Here is a 16,336-nt window from a genome sequence, read left to right as displayed (position 1 = left end):
TTGGGACAATTTCCATTAAGTCCAGGTAATCCTCTGTTCTCTCTCAATTCACAAGGCATTAATGACTGGTATTAATAGGAAACCATTAGCTGGAAAGGATCATTCTTCCAAATCTAGAAGCATTAAAATCAGCCCATTCTTGAAACCAGTTTCTATTAAATGCTCCACACCACTGGTATCTTCTAAACAAGATTCACAGAGTAAAATATAAGAAAAGAATATCTAAAAAATAATGAACTGTCTGTCTTTCAAGAACCTAAGAGCAGCTGATAATATTATCTAACATTCAACACCCTGTGAAATGTTAACTTTGAAGCACAAGCATCACCCCAGACACCTCTAGAATGGAAATCCCACAGCTGTTCCGCAGCATATTACAATAATGCAAAATCAAGTAAGAAATAAAAACAAAGATCATTTTTATTCCCTATTGAGAATGCAGAGTGATTGAGAGAAAAACTATTATTAGACTGCAGCACAATCAGAAAGTCAGGGGTTTATAGAGGCCTAAGAACTGATAGAGCCCAAGGAACTGCAGCTGGATCGGGAACACTGCTGTCCCTGTCACTTGAAGGATGACTTCCTCAGCACAACCCCCCAAGCAATGAGGGAAACCCTGGCTTTGGTATTATCTTTAAAGGCAGGAGGATTTCCAACTAAATCATTCATTCCTTCCCGCAGATTTACCCCTGGAGTTCTGTGCAAGCACTGCCATGGCCTATCCCAACCTGAGCCACGAGAACTGAAAGGATCTCCCCTGGAATCATCACAGCTGTAGCTCCTCTCCAACACTGAACCCAAGTGAAATCCAGCCCAGGGTACAGCTGGCTGAGCTCCAGTGCCCACAGCCACTGCTGGATTTCAGTCTCCGTGGGATCTGAGACTGAGTTTGATCCGTTCTGCCATAAAGGTGGAGAGTGAACATTAAATTAAAGACAAATTGTGAACTCTCCTGCAGTGCAGAGTCAGGACTGGCTGTAAAGTGCCCTGCATCAGAAAATCCATCAGGTTTGCATCCTTGTTTTTTTTACCCTGTGTAAAGATGGCTGCAAAGGTCATGTATGGATCAACAAACAGAAGGAAGTCAGTTTTCTTTCTCTCTATTCTTACCGAAACATTTAAACTCACGACACATCCATCCTTGTTAATGCGACGAATTTTAGGGGAGACTTAACAATGCAAGTGCCCCTCAAAACAAGCTTGGGATTCTTTTTCCATTGCCCTGCCCTGTATTGTAGCCACCAACGTAAAACAAAGACAAATCATAACTGCTGCATTTTGTTCGTGCTTGCACAGCATAAGGCAATGGGGAATTGGGTCCTTTGTTTTTAAGCACAAGTTTAACTTGGATGACACTGAACTACTGAAGGAATCTGATTAACAGATATAATACATCAATTTCCTGTATTAAAGGCTATCAAAGCCATCATTCTAATTTTCTGCTTCTCTCACAGAGACAAAAGGGTTTGATTTTTTTTTTTTATCATACCAAAGCTTGGCTTTTTTCCTTTATTTTTATTAAAGACATCTCTGCAATAATTTCATGAAAATGATTCTGGTCTTTTGTCTATTGTAAGGAAGCAAAAGGATTTATTTAACTAAATTTGCAGTCCCCTTTAATGTAATACTAGGGCTTTGTGCTACAGTGGATTAAAGCAGCATCTGTTCTTCTCTGGAAACCTGGAGTGGAATCACAGCAGTGTAGTGAAGTTGCCATCTCTGTCTGTACCCTAAGTAGAATTGTCCCTCCTCTAAATAAAATTCAAATGGATTCCTGAAGGACACAAGAAGGACTATGTAAGTAAAATATTTCTGATTAATAAGTCTTGCTAAAAAAGCCCATGATCAGTAACTGTTTTTGTATAACAAAAATGTGTGACTTTAGCAAAATCTATATTTACATAACTTTTGACATAAAATGACAATATACAGGATGCTAAAAGTGAACTTCCAAACACAGAGCCTGATCCTGCTCTTGTAACTACACAGTCCTCCAAGGCAACAGAAATAAAGCAGCAAACTCAGGAATATGACTTTGGCTCATACTCTGTTTAAACACAAATGACACTGAAACAAAGCATGGTTAACAAAAACAGTGCACCAACACACTTTCTCCCCTAACTCATGATCCAGCTCTTCGTAATTCCAGCTGCTCTGTGGATCAGGCAATGCCTGAGTTAAGGGCACATCCTCATATATTTAATGTCACAAACAGAGCAATCAGGGCTCCATCTTGATTACAGTTTCTGAGGTCTCCTGCAGTTCTGTTATTAAATAAACATACAAAGAAATAATTGATTGACAGCTGGTGTGATTAAAATATGCCCAGTTCTGAAATTAATGATAAAATTACCATCGGGTCTGACAGAGAAAGAACGAAGGAAATGCTGAAAGAGCAAAAAAATTGCATCCTGAAAGTCCTTTATGAATTATCCGTGCAAATCCCTGCACTGAAAAGGTACAACAACCCAGCTTGTCTACATCCATGTCTCATACTGCTCAAAGGAACACAGTGGGGTTTCTTCTCCTCAGACTTTGGTCTATTTTTTTATTTTTTTTAAAAAATACAATATTCAAAAATACAGTCCCTTGAACCCTCCTTTGCACCTGTCAGAATCACACAGCAACTGGGAGCCTCATGGGTTTACAACCAAGAGGGGGCATCAGTTGGGATGCTGAAATTCTGTGAAGGCCTAGTGGATAATTTCCAAGCCATCTTTATGGCATTAATATTTCCAGAATGCCCTGACAGCAGGCTAAACCCCATTTTACCCACTGAGAGTCACACAGCTGAGCCTAAAAAGTTAAGGCAATGCACTGTCTTGAATTTCAATTGGAATATCACACAGTAGGGAAAAGAACACTTGGAAAGCAATACCTCACTCTTGTTTCCCTGTGTTCTGCTAGAGACCCCTGAAATCTTAGTGTCAGTGGTGTTAAACGCCAAGAAACACAACTGAACCACGGGAGCTGTTAAACACCCACAGGTAACAGGGTGACACCCTGCATCACCACCAGAGCAGTGACTGCTTTCAGGCCAGTTTTTATAACTCACAGCTGAGTCTTATCGGTGTTCAGGGCAAGTACAGTCTGAGGCATCACTCCAGTAATCATCTAAGTGCTCTAATCAGCTACACCATTAGGAGACCTTCCTCTTCAGAAAGTCTGATCCTCCAGTTGCCATCTTTATACTTCACAGAAAACATGATCAGCATAAAGATGAACTGTTGTTCCACAGCAGTTGTTCCACCCGAAGTCCTTGCAACCTACTCTCGAGACCCTTATGGGCACGAAACAATCTCAGCCTCCAAGTGCTGGCAGAGCATTTTCATGAAGACCCAACAATTGGAGGAATACTTTCTATATCCATACAAATAGAAACACGATTCTCTTGAAAGAATTTTCATTTTGCAAACATGAAGTGGTCACAGGGTGAGAAGAAAACCATGGAAGGCCACGAGGCTGTCTATCCTAGGAAATCACTTCCCAGTTCTCCAGAGGAGCACCCTGAGAACCACTGGTGAAGACACCTTCTCCAGCAGAGAAGGTCTGCTTGCCCTGCAAGGATCAGCAACCTTCCAATACAAGTCTGTAACAGGAACAACAAATCAGAGTTACTGTTCAACTTGGCATTTGCCCTTTTCAGTGAAAAACTGAATCCCCGGATTTTCTTACCTGAAAGTTGCCAATTATTCAATGAATCTGAACTGCAAGTTGTTTATTAACTGCCCCAGTCTTCCTAAGGGGCAAAGAAATAACTGAATGCTGTTCATACACTGAGCATGATTGGCACTGCTTAGCTCCAGATCTTGTATTACAGGTAGGGTATTTGATGATAAGGAATCATTTCAGATTAGTACAAATAGGAAAAAAAATTGGATGATAGCTGACTTCACACATGAAACCCCAACACTGAGCCTCTATTTAACCAAAAGAACAAAACACAGCTGACTCCCATAAACTACTCTCAATATCTGCAATTTAAGGAACTAGAACAGGACACCACAACAAAAGCAAATGTGGTACAAAACCAGAAGGAAAATGGAAAATGGGTCATTTTACTCAGCACAGCTGAAGCTCTCCCAAAGCACTAGATAGATGTAATGAATTCTGTGTTTATATGAAGGGTATCTGCCACAAGAATAGACATGGTTAAATACAACATCCAAACTAAGTACTCAGCAATTCCTCTTTTAGCACATCAGGCAGAATAATCAAGTTTAACTGAAAGGAAGTGCACAGCAATGTGTGAATGGAGGAAAAAAGTCTGAAACAATGATGAATAGCAGAATGCAACTGTGTAACAGGCAAATCTGTCACTACAGTAACAGTTATGAATTATGTTTTGTAGCAAGCCATGCAAAGGTAACATCACTTATGCAAACATTGCCAACTCCACACAGGAAACCTACACTAATCTTTTCCTTAAGGGTAAAAATGGGCTAAGGGATCATTAAATGTGTGACTAAACTGTACTATGAAACCCTTTTCTTTATCAAAAAACGTTTTTCCTTTCTTCTCTAGGAAAGAAACTGCTGCATTCATATGTAGTTACACTGAATCCAGTCACTTCCTCCTTTTATGTTTCTCCACACATGCCCACACCCAATTTAAGATGTTTTCTATCTTTAGTTTCAAGTTGAATATTCCTTTAAGAGTCAAACAGCTCAGCATTTCACTGAATTATTCGGTGGGATAAACTTTCACCATGCATTGGAGATAAATTTATTTTGCAAGTGCACTTGCCAGCATAACTATTTTAGTCTGTCATAAATCCACACATAGCACCACACCAGAAAAACTAGTTTGTGCATCGAGTTTTCAGGCGGCTCACGGAACAGAGTTCTGTGTTTCTGCACTTTTGACACACATTATTTTGGTAGTTAACAACATCATAACAACAGAGACTGTGTGTGTTAACACGACAAATCCCACTGCCTGTTTCTCTTGCGTCAGTTATTCAAGTATCAGTACTTTAAAGGTCTTTGAATTGAACTTTTTCTTTTCTTTTCTTTTCTGGCTGAGGGCACGAGTGGCAAATGATGGTTTCCCCAGGCGGTCCCGCTGAGCGTAACTCGCCGTCCCATGAGAGCAGGCCAAGGGCAGGGCTCTGCTGTCCCGGACAGCGGGAACAGCCTGTCCCGAGCTCTGCAGCACAACTCCCAGCAGGTTGACACCAGTCATGTGATTCCCCGCCCTGTCCCAAACTCGCCCGAACGCCGTGTTTACACACCGGTGTGTGAGCGGCCCCGCACGCCGCTCAGCTCAGCCCTGCCCCGACAGCTCCCGAGGGACTCGCGGCTCTGCCTGACACCCCTCGGGCACCACAGCGGCGGGGCCGCCTCGGACACCGCGGATAAACCACCGCGATTGAAAACCCGCGTCCCTACGAACCCACACGGCGCTGCCGCCCGACCCCCGCCCGATCCAGGGCACAGGTGTGACCGCAGGGACAAGGGGGTGACCCAAGGGACAAGGGGGTGACCCCAGGGCACAGGTGTGACCGCAGGGACAAGGGGGTGACCCCAGGGACAAAAACGAGTGACCCCAGGGACAAAGTGGGTGCCCCCACTGCCAGCCCTGGGCGCTGCCCCCCCCAGCCCGTCCCGCCCGGCGGGCGCGGACCCCTTTGTGTGCCGGCGGGGCCCCCCCGCCGCCCGGCAGCGCTCACCCGCTGTCCAGCTCCAGCTCCAGCAGCGACTGGGTCCGCTCGGAGCTGCAGTGCAGGCACCACATGGCCGGTCCGATGCCGGAGAGCCGGGGCCCGGCACCGCCGCCCCTCCCGCCCCGCCCCGCTCCCGCACACGGGCACGGCGGGGACAGCGCACGCGTCGGGGGCGGGATTCCCGGGAAAAGCGCGGCTCCGAGGGCTTCCCCCCGGGGCAGCCGCGCCTGGGGCCCCCACAACCAAGCAGCAACACCCTCTCTTAGGCTCCGTATGAATAATATCCTGTAATAACACCAGAGAGCCGCGCTGGCTGATCTCTGTGGTTTGGGGGAGCTCCGAAGTTTAGTGAGAAACTAAAGATGTTGCTGAAATCCGGTACAAGCGCGAGCTTAGTGAAAGGCCCAGCTGTGCCCTCGTGGTGTGTGTAAAACGTACCTCTTATTTAGAGTACATACCGTCATAAAAAGAATCTAAGCGACTTTGCTTAAACCCCGTTAAACTTCTGGCCCGAGCGTGCGTTTTGCATAGTTTCCTAAGGAGGTGTTAGGCATGGATTCCAATAAGCCCGGGTTTAATTAGCTTTCAGTGAAACTCAAATACGTTCAGGAAGGACACACCTACACAGACTGTTTTTAATGTCACTGCAAGTCTCTAACCAGAGACTATTTATACTGCAATGCCTGCTTTCAACATCTAGTGGTTATCCAGACAGTCTCTTCCCTTCAGAAGGTCTGGGATCGACAACAACCCCACTTTTTTCTAGTCCTGACTCAACACACTCTCGCATGAAGCTTCATCTCCACTTGTAAACAGAGACAAATCCAAAGCAGACACAAGCAGTTCCCAAAAGTCAACTGCTCCTTTGGAAGCCAGTTTCCATTTAGGAACCAAGTGCAGACAATTTTAGCGTGGGCTGTGAAGGAGGAGATGTACTGGAAAGGGCGGCTGAGGAGCTCTGACCTCAAAAGCAGTCACAGAATTTTTTGAAGAATGTGCTTTTCTGAAGCCACTTCAAACACAGTCTTCCTTCAACAGATATGATCATGCTAGATCAGCAAATAACCAAGCAATGCTAACACAAATAACCAAGCAGTGCTAACACATCCCATTCCAAACACTGCGTGGATAATTGTTACATACAGCTTTCCCCCCCATCAATGTCAAGCATCCAGAATTCTCAATTTAGTTTTGCCATTCTGCTACAGAACTGTTAAATCGCTCCTTGCGTTAATAACTCCTTAAAGTAGAGGTTAAGCGCCAAAATCATCTACATATTTAAGACCTTGCATGTATTCCAACGGGGAGAATTAAACACAGAAAAGCAAATTCGTGCTGCACTACGCAGACAACGTTGTGGTTTCCGAGTCAAGGCAGATGCAATTACTTTTGGAGGGACTTTTTGTTTAAGTTTCAACATTCCAAAACCATCTTCGTTGAACCATGATCCATAGTGCATAACCCAGTTTTCCTCAGGTAACAATAACCATAATCCATACTGCATAATCCATCGTCTCTCAGGTGCTCATTTATCATAGACCTTGACTTTTCAGGACAACTTTCTGGTGGCACATGGATACATTTCTTTGCCATCCTGACAACACCTGTGCTGAACATACAGAGCTGATGTTTCAGGTTCTATAAGACAGAGCAGAAGAGGCTCTGCTAACAACACTGAGCCAACATGGGCTTCTATTCCACTTTATTTATCTGCACTTTGGGTAGACAACTTTGGCAGAACCAACAGGAAGTATACACTCTGTTGTCCTCCCACTGCTATTCCGACATCTAACTTGCAATAAAGTCGCCACTAAGATATTGCAGAAATATGTAGCACAAGGAAAGGAGGTAGAAACCTAATTTTCCATGTCCTGGTGTCCTTATTCCAGGCAATTTCTTGGAGCACAACTAACAGCCCAACACCAAGTTATCTCTGAGCCATTAAAACACAACAACTTGACTTAAGCAAAAATGAAGGAACTGGGAAATCTCTGTGCAAGAGGAAGTGAACACAGATTTCAAACCACGAACTTACGCTCACCAGATCAGCCCAGAATTTTGAGGAAATAATTCTGAAGGAAGCAGTGGCTGACCTTGGGAAGAGCTGGTTGTGCCCACTCGCTGTAGTTGCTGCTTCATTCACTTTGGGCCGCTGTAGTTTTCAGTCAGCAAATGGCACTGCCAAACTTACAAAGGCTGCTCCAGCTTCGTTACCATTCTCATGTTTAACAATATCTCAGCAGTGAATATATGCTTAGGCTGTTCGACCTTCTTTGCTAAAGCTAACCCTGTTTTATTTCTAATACAGAAACATAATTAAACCTTAGATTAAGCACAACACTGAATTTTTGGTTTATCTAGTGATTTACATAAATCACTGCTATTTAATGTGTTAATGGCTAAAACAAAGTTTATAAACCCCCAGAGTGCAACAAACTCAATTTGTAATTATGAGCATGCAGCAATTTGTACAACATGCCATCTAAATCTACAGTAATTATGACCCTGCTTAAAGGGTAATTCCCAACTTAATCACATTTAATACACCATTATTTCCAAGATGTAAAAGGCTGAAATGGGCATTTATCTTGCATTTTGCTTGAGTAAATGCAAAGGGTTACAAAGAGAAAAAAATAGAAGGAACTACCAGAGAGTAGTTTTCTTCCTGCAGAGTATAAATACAGCCACGCAGCATTGTACAATAAAATGCATTCACAGGTCAAAATACATGTTATTCCTCTCACAGTAGGACTTGGGGGGATATTAATCCAATTCATCCACTGAAAAGAATATGCTAATCCATATGGATCCTTCACCTCTTCCCTCCCATGGTGAATTCTCTGCTTCTCATGCTTACCTGTACACCTCACGTAAAGCAAGTGTTCCTTAAAAAAAACGGGATGTATCAGTTTCAAGGATGTACAGCACAATGCCCGTTCACCATATCCTCTTTTGGTGCACAGTGAGACTTATCAATGAACAGTAATTGATTCTCTGACTGTATAAAACATCATAATGTTCCCACATGACCTGGAATTACATAGGAATTCTCAAATATGCCAGGTAATTCTTCAAAAGCTGACACGCTGCTGTACTTATCCCGGTTTTGTGTCCCCCCTAAAGTGCATTTCTTATCTTCTCTCATACACATTTCTGCATTTTCTATGACTGTGTACTTGTTCATTTAATTTTTAAATGCCAATACACAAAAATCAGCATAAAACAATAGCTCCAACTTCAGTTTGGCTTTTAAACTGAACTTATAAAGCCTTTAAACAAACACATCTGGGAAAAGGCTTCATGTTGTTGGTTGCTATGGAGTAGGCAAAACAATGAATCTTTGTAGTCTTTTTGCTCTCCTAAGAACAGACCCAAAGCCTATTTAAGGCAAAGGAAATCTTCACTGACTTCAATGGTTTGGAGACTCAAAGTGGTGCTTTGCAACTGTCTGCCTCAAAGCCCCCCACTCTTACAAAACATAAACCAGCATTACTGCTGTGAGAAGGATGGGAATAGTGAAGCACAAAGAGTATAAACCAGAGCAGAGGAAAAACAGAATAACTTCTCACAGTCACCTTGCAGATCAGTGGGAGAACTAAAAATAGAACAGATCTCTCTATGTGTTCTGCTTCTTTATCCCCTCCCATAAAACAAGATGCTTTGCTCTGGAGAGGGAGAAAAGATCTGTGTCTGTTGTTGGCCTCTCTAAAGAAACCTCACCTGTGAAAGGCTTTGCTCTGCAGTAAAGTCCCTCCTTACCCCTGGCTACAAGATTTGGATAAGAGCAATGATTTTGGAGCAAAAAAGGAAATTCCACATAATACCAGGTTTTCAAAATGCTAAGATACGCTGATTTATCCAGGGTGGGAGCATGCAAACCAGGCAACCCTGCAAACTACAGCAAGTTGTGAAGCACATGTACAAAATCTCAGCAACGACAGAAACAATTCCTAAAGAGGCTCAGCTTGCAGTCAAACCATTAGACCAGAGCCAGGATTCCTGACTCAAAACTCCCTGCTGTCACTACTCTGACCTGGTTTTGTCCCTCAGGGTCAGTAGTTGATCCTACAAATGCTCCCATGTGTGAGGAGCTATTGTAAAGTGTATCAGTGGTGTGCTGTAACGCTGCCTGGCTATTTACATCCCCAGGAACAGCACTGGGAAAAGTTACATTAGGCAGAGCTTTGCAGAACAGGATTTAGGTGTCTCTCTCAGAGAGCTCAGAAATGCTGGTCACGCTGCTCCTGAGCTGATGTGTTCATCCTCTGCTCCTCACAGTGCAGCTCACAGCGAGACACAGTTTTGCTTTTCCACAAAATTAATCAGTTGCCAGAAAACCACATTTCATTATAATACTATCAAGATATTTAAAATTTCTCTTGGTAGATCCACAGGCACGTGGAATATTTTTTTTTCGTGCAAATGTAACCTCCCTTTGAAGAGAATTTAGCAGAGGGCTTTCAGCAGTTGCTGATGTTGCCCTCACTGAGCCCAGCAGTGAAACGATACCTGAGGAGCAGATGCTGTGAGCCACGTCAGTCAGCACTGAGCCGTGGGTCTTCAAGAGAAAACACCTTCTTCTCACAAATCCATGGACAGAAGGATGGTGGATGCTTGGAAATCCCCTAGAGGCAGTACAGAGGCTGACAAGAAGCCAGAGAGCCCCTTAGAAAGAAATTCATCTGTAAGCCCAGAAGGCCACTCTGTTCACCAGAAATCACAGATCGAGTGGGAGGGAAAGGAAAAGGGAAATCTCTAATCTGCATTCTCAGGGCAATAAAGGCAGGACTCTGGACCAGAAATACAACGTGACTGTAATTACAGCTCTGCTGATACCATTATACATATAAAAGTCTTTTGTCTCTTCAGAGTGAAATATGTACAAGACCAGAGGCAGGATTCCTGACTCCCAATTCCCTGCTGTCCTCCTTCATTTCAGAATTCCCTCCTGGCTCCCTCATTTTTCACTTGGAGTGCCACCTTCCTCAATGAATCCAGAGTTCCCACAGCTTAGGACACACCTAAAGCGTTTGCAACCCCAAGTCACTGAGTTCCAGGGCTTCTCTGGCTGCGCATATGGGGCCACTACTGAGAAAGGGTGGTGGGCACCAAGCTCATGAGGGTCAAGACAGAGAAACTGAGGATGTAAGGAACATCTCCTGGTGCTCTAAAGCAGCAGACCTCACAGAGGGGAAGCTGAAACCACGAGCTCCTCCTTCCAGACTTACTTAGTCATAATAAAAGACCAAAAAAGCAGTTATCACTGAATAAAATATATTTCAACAAAGCTGAACAGAAGACACACAGTGAGATGCCACAGGTAGTGCAGAGAGGTAATACACAGTATGTAATGCTTTTCAACACCCCATGTAAACCAACAAAACCCAAACCATCCCTTAAAAATATGCTATACCAGAAGGTCCCCCACAGCCTCCTCTTTTTTTCCTGCTTTCATTTCATGACAGTAATAGTGTGCTGTCTGCAAAAAGCATTTCTTTGGGATTAATGGTAGCTGAGATTAACAATGCTTAGTTGTGCTTCATGTCATCAACATCTCAAAGCTCTCGATCCCCAAGAAAAGCACAGTTATGTTTACTTGGTATTTAATGTTTTGGGGGTTTTTTTCCCCTGTTTGCACAATTCATATATTTAGTAAGATGTCTGAGCTTCTGTGTGCACAGTGGGTTTTGTGCACACACTAATACCAAGTAGAAAAGCACATGATTGGTTTTAACATTTTTTAGTAATATTTTCTGATTCTGAAAAATACAGAATTGTGTTTCTTTGGAGAAATGTGTGAAAAGAATTACAAATCCCATAAAAAGTGTCTGAAAGTTTGTGAAAGTAATTACTAGTCAGTCTTAAAGTAAATATCGGAATGTTGCTACTTTCTGTTCTGCACAGAACTGCCTTCCCCCAAGCACTTGTGACATCTGGCTCAGTATAATGCCCTCTACTGAGAAATCACATGTGCAGTGCCTGCCATGGAGAAGTACATATTTTCCATGACTTGCCTTTCTGCAAGCAGCATTTGAAACCCAGGAATTTTTCTACTTGAAGCTCATATTGCATTACAGTTGCTTATTTTGATAGCAACCACTAAGTTTAAACTGTTAGTAAAATGGCAAGCATCACTGAAATTCCCATATATAAATAATAATTAAAAAATTGACCAAAATCCAATTTTAAGGTAAAGAAATCACTTTTTCACTAACTGCACATTTAAACACATGGGTAAGAACAAGGTTGTAAGGAAGGTCTTATTATTTACCTAATAAAGTTAGACTTAAGGGCATTTAATGAAAATATTTTCATGGCTTCTGTCTTAGTGCATGACTGTGCAATGCAACAATTTTTAATTCAGTATTTATGAATTAAAGTATTTCTTTACATTCCCATACAATGGGAATGTATTTATTTCCATTCCCTTTTTGTCAAATCCACCGTCATGGAGACACACGGTGTGATTTGGATAAAAGACTTGATTCAAATGCAGAAACATTGACAGAGGTGACACTTCTTTTTGGCAGCTGCACCTCCTCAGGCTGATCCTGTGCCAGCACTAGTGCCCCATTCCACACAATTCATGAAGGCCTTCTGCTCACGGCTTGATGTGAGTGCAAAGGTGATCACCAAGGGAAAACAAACCAACAAACCCCCGTTCCCAGCAGTGATCACGATGCAAAAGGAGTTCACAGAATCACAGAATCATAGAATCATAGAATCAGCTGGGTTGGAAGGGACCTCTGAGATCATCAAGCCCAACCCTTGATCCAACACTGCTGTGGTTCCCAGCCCATGGCACTGATGCCACATCCAGTCTCATCTTAAAAACCTCCAGGGACGGAGAATCCCCCACTTCCCTGGGCAGCCCATTCCAATGGCTGAGCACCCTCTCTCTGTAAAGAAATTCTTTATAATATCCAGCCTAAACCTCCCCTGGCACAGCTTAAGACCATGTCCTCTTGTCTTGCTGATCGTTGCCTGGGAAAAGAGACCAACCCCCCCCGGCTCCCCCTTCCTCTCAGGTAGTTGTAGAGAGTGAGGAGGTCTCCCCTGAGCCTCCTCTTCTCCAGGCTCAACACCCCCAGCTCCCTCAGCCTCTCCTCATAGGACTTGTGCTTGAGTCCCTTCACCAGCCTTGTTGCTCTCCTCTGGACCTGCTCCAGCACCTCAATGTCCTTCCCGAGCTGAGGGCCCAGAGCTGGACACAGCATTCAAGGAGTGGCCTCACCCTGAGTCCAGGGGAAGAAACACTTCCTCGGACTTGTTGGCCACACTGTTCCTGATCCAGGCCAGGATTCCATTGGCCTTCTTGGCCACCTGGGCACACTGCTGGCTCATGTTCAGCTTCCTGTTATGTACTAAGGTCACCCTACAGACACCTAACCCAGGGAACAGCTGCAGCACTGACACACCACTGTGTGCTAACCAAGGCTGAGCCTCACTAATTCACTTAAGGCCACAAACCAGACTCAGGAACTATAAAAACTCCATCCTGCCTAAAATTACGCAACAAATATTGACTTTTTCCATGGTGATCTTTATAATGGTGTTTTGAGCCAGATGTAAACAAAAACAGGAGAGGAAGCAATACCAACACACCTTGGAGAAACACCCCACACCGACACGGAATGAAGAGTGGGGGGGGAAAAAGGTGTGTTTTTGCTCCGCAGTTTCGTGCCTGGAGCCTGGAGGGCTGCACAGCATATTTCAGTGACCTCTCCATGGAATGTGAGGAACTCCCAGAAGAAAGGCTGGGCTGCCCAGGCTATTTTCACAGGGAGACAGGACACCTCTGCCTGCCCTCTGAGTGCAAATGTGCCCATCCTGCCTGGGCAGGGCAGAGCTGAGACAGGGCACTCCAGTCTGTGCCACTGTCCCACTGACAGTTCCAGATCACACACCTGAAAATGCAGCTGCTGCACAAGTCTCTCTAAACCTGAAGAAATAGGCAAGATGTAAAAGGGCAGGATAACGTTATGTTACCTTTCTAGGCATTATTAAACCAGAGGGATGAAGTGATCAGAAAACACCAAATCTAAATGACAGTGCTGCCTTTTGCATGCAGTGCATCAGGGATTTGGAGGTAGGTTATTTATTACTACAGAGTGATAAATTCAAGCCTAAGGAGATTGAAATATTTGTGCTGAGCACACCAGTATAGAATGCAGAGATGGGGCTGTTGAGTACAGATGGCAGCACATCTTCACATCACCTTCTTCACAACACTCACCTACACAGGGATGGCAAGGGGGAAAAGGGCCAGGAGAACTCCTCTTTGAAACTCTTCCATGCAGAAAACTAATGTGCTGATATGTTAAATGAAAGAAGAAAAGCATGTCCCCACTGTTAGATCCTCAGAGAACACCCGGAGAGCAGCCCCTGTGACACAGACCTCCACCGAAAAGGCTTCTCTGAGACCTGCCTTAAACCTCTACAAGGCACCATTAGCAAAACCGCAACAGAGGAAACAATTTGCACACGACTGTGCACAGTACGTATGTGTTCAGAGATGAACAGGATATATTTTGTTTCCTTTGGGAAAGGCAGAACTCCCGAATTTTATGCTGTGTACAAAGGTTATATTTTGGCACAACTGCACACTGAATAAAGAAAGTGTGAAGACACCAAGGTGCTAAGTTTTTGTCTTTTAAAATTACTACTTACTGCAGTCCTTGTTTCGAATTTAGATAAAACAGAAAAACAAATTATGTCCCCCCCGTCCTCTTGCCAAGGGAAAAGCAGAGGGGTTTCACTGAATGGCACACACTGCTGAGCGCTGGGCAGGGCAGCCTGACACAGCCCAGCCTCCTTTGAGCAGCCCTCTGAAGGAAAATTTCCACACAATCAACCACCACCTGCCCCACGAGGTGAGTAGCAAGGCACCTATATCATAAACCACAGCATATTTTAATTCACTGCCTTCAAAAGGTAAAAATAGCAAAAGAAATCACATTTCTGTCACCCCAAACAAAAAGGTTAATTTGCAATAAACTACAGCACTGAAAGCACTTTTAGCTTTTGACTGACCTTTTGTCCTGTCTCAGAAACATTTAATAACTTAAGTCTCATCTAAATCTTAGACTAAATTAAGTCTCATCTAAATCTTAGATAATAAGAAAATTAAAATCCATTATGCTAATTAATTACATGGTACAGTTAAGGGTAGGTACCCTTTCAAATGCAAACAGTTAATTTGCAACTAGAACCACCCCAGGTATCTTAGGACAAGCTGCTAACCAGTTGGATATTAAATATGGGAAGGAATTTGAAATGTGAATTCATTTGCTTTACCCACCATAATATGTTCTTTTCCACCTCCTGTCTTAGGAGCCCATGCTACAAACTGCAGTATCTTGGCAAATAAAATTACCTTGAGGTGATAAAAGAATGCACTGTAAACAGGTGATCTTTGGCCCCCACCATAACATTCCTCAGTGAATCGGTTTATATCAGTGTTACTTATCTTCATCCACGTGCAGGAAACATACTCTGGACTCAAAGGGACTCCAATCTCTTCTCCTCCTCAGCCCAACACACACAGGACTGCAAGAGCACTGGCAATTTAATCGATTTGTATTCTTTATGTTATCTGACCAGAGAGGTTTCCTCCTTCTCTAGGGTAGAATTTATCCTTGTGTGCTCAGAGCTCTGCTTGTTTGGAAACCAGAAAACTAAATTACAAGAACACTTTATTTTGTTGATGGGCTTGCTCAGGGCTGAGGGCAGAGCATGGCCAGTTCCTGGTATCAGCTCCCACCGAGTGGGTGGTGGGGAAGAGGGATGCAGTTCCAGGCAGTGCTATTCCATGGAAACCACACCGGAAAGCTCTGATGAGCCTGACAGGTACTGACAGTGGAGCTGAAGATGGAGTAGGCTATTTCATAGAGGGGGAGCCATCTAGAATCCTCAGAAGGTTTCTAGGATGAACAATATTTTATGGACTGCAGATCTGAACTCCTAAATCGAAGTTAAAGCCAAGCTTCAGGAGCAGAACTCACTACGGAAACCACAGCGGGTGAAACCAAAGAGGTGGCACAACCCAACACTTGGTCACTAAAGCTCTTCTCAGATACTGCAGATATTTTGTTCCTGAACAACTCTGAGGAAAAATCCTACTCTTAGTGGAAACCTGAGAGTGAGATGTGGCCTATGTGTAAAATTAGCCCAACCCCTCCTGATTCTCCAGCAGTGTCTGAGAACATCCCCTAAATGTAAGGTACAGGGAGGAGGCCTCTGCAATCCATCCTACAGTCCTGGAAAGGTACAGAGAATATTGAGATATTATACATATGGTATCAAACCTCCCCATCATCTTCACCATGAGCAGACTATTGCTTTGGGCCCGAAGCCTATAACACAAAACTGAGGTTTGCAACCTCACTGCAAAGAAGAAAATAGGGTGGAACAAGCACTTACATGTTTAATTATCAACTAAATCCCCTGGTATTTAAGTCTAGGAAGAGAATTCTGACGTCCTAGAGACAGAAGAAAAATAAAGGTAACTGTAGCTCAATAAGAAGCATTAGAAACCTTCTCCATTTCCTTGACTGGATCACCAGCTTGGATATTATGCCATCTTTCGTTTAAATTATGAACTGCAAAGTGATTGAAATGTGAAGTATCACTCAATCAGTTTAAAACTGAACATCGAGAAATCCAGTCATA

At 43.6% G+C, this 16,336-nt stretch overlaps 2 protein-coding genes and 1 long non-coding RNA gene across 4 annotated transcripts in view; 1 reads left to right on the top strand and 2 right to left on the bottom strand.

Moving 5' to 3' along the window:
- LOC116792417 (prophenin and tritrpticin precursor-like) overlaps positions 1 to 16,336 on the bottom strand; it is a 610,102-nt gene that overhangs the window by 124,946 nt on the left and 468,820 nt on the right. The window lies entirely within an intron of this gene.
- The window catches only part of IQSEC1 (IQ motif and Sec7 domain ArfGEF 1), a 338,913-nt gene that overhangs the window by 59,624 nt on the left and 262,953 nt on the right, over positions 1 to 16,336 (bottom strand).
- LOC116792428 lies at positions 5,344 to 8,010 on the top strand. The gene is made up of 2 exons (XR_004359124.1): positions 5,344 to 5,438; positions 7,555 to 8,010. It is a non-coding gene; the product is annotated as an uncharacterized LOC116792428 (long non-coding RNA).

Source organism: Chiroxiphia lanceolata, chromosome 11, assembly GCF_009829145.1.
Source record: "Chiroxiphia lanceolata isolate bChiLan1 chromosome 11, bChiLan1.pri, whole genome shotgun sequence".
NCBI lineage: Eukaryota > Metazoa > Chordata > Aves > Passeriformes > Pipridae > Chiroxiphia > Chiroxiphia lanceolata.
Note: the sequence above shows the minus strand (reverse complement) of the source record. Positions and strands in the feature narration are given on the sequence as shown.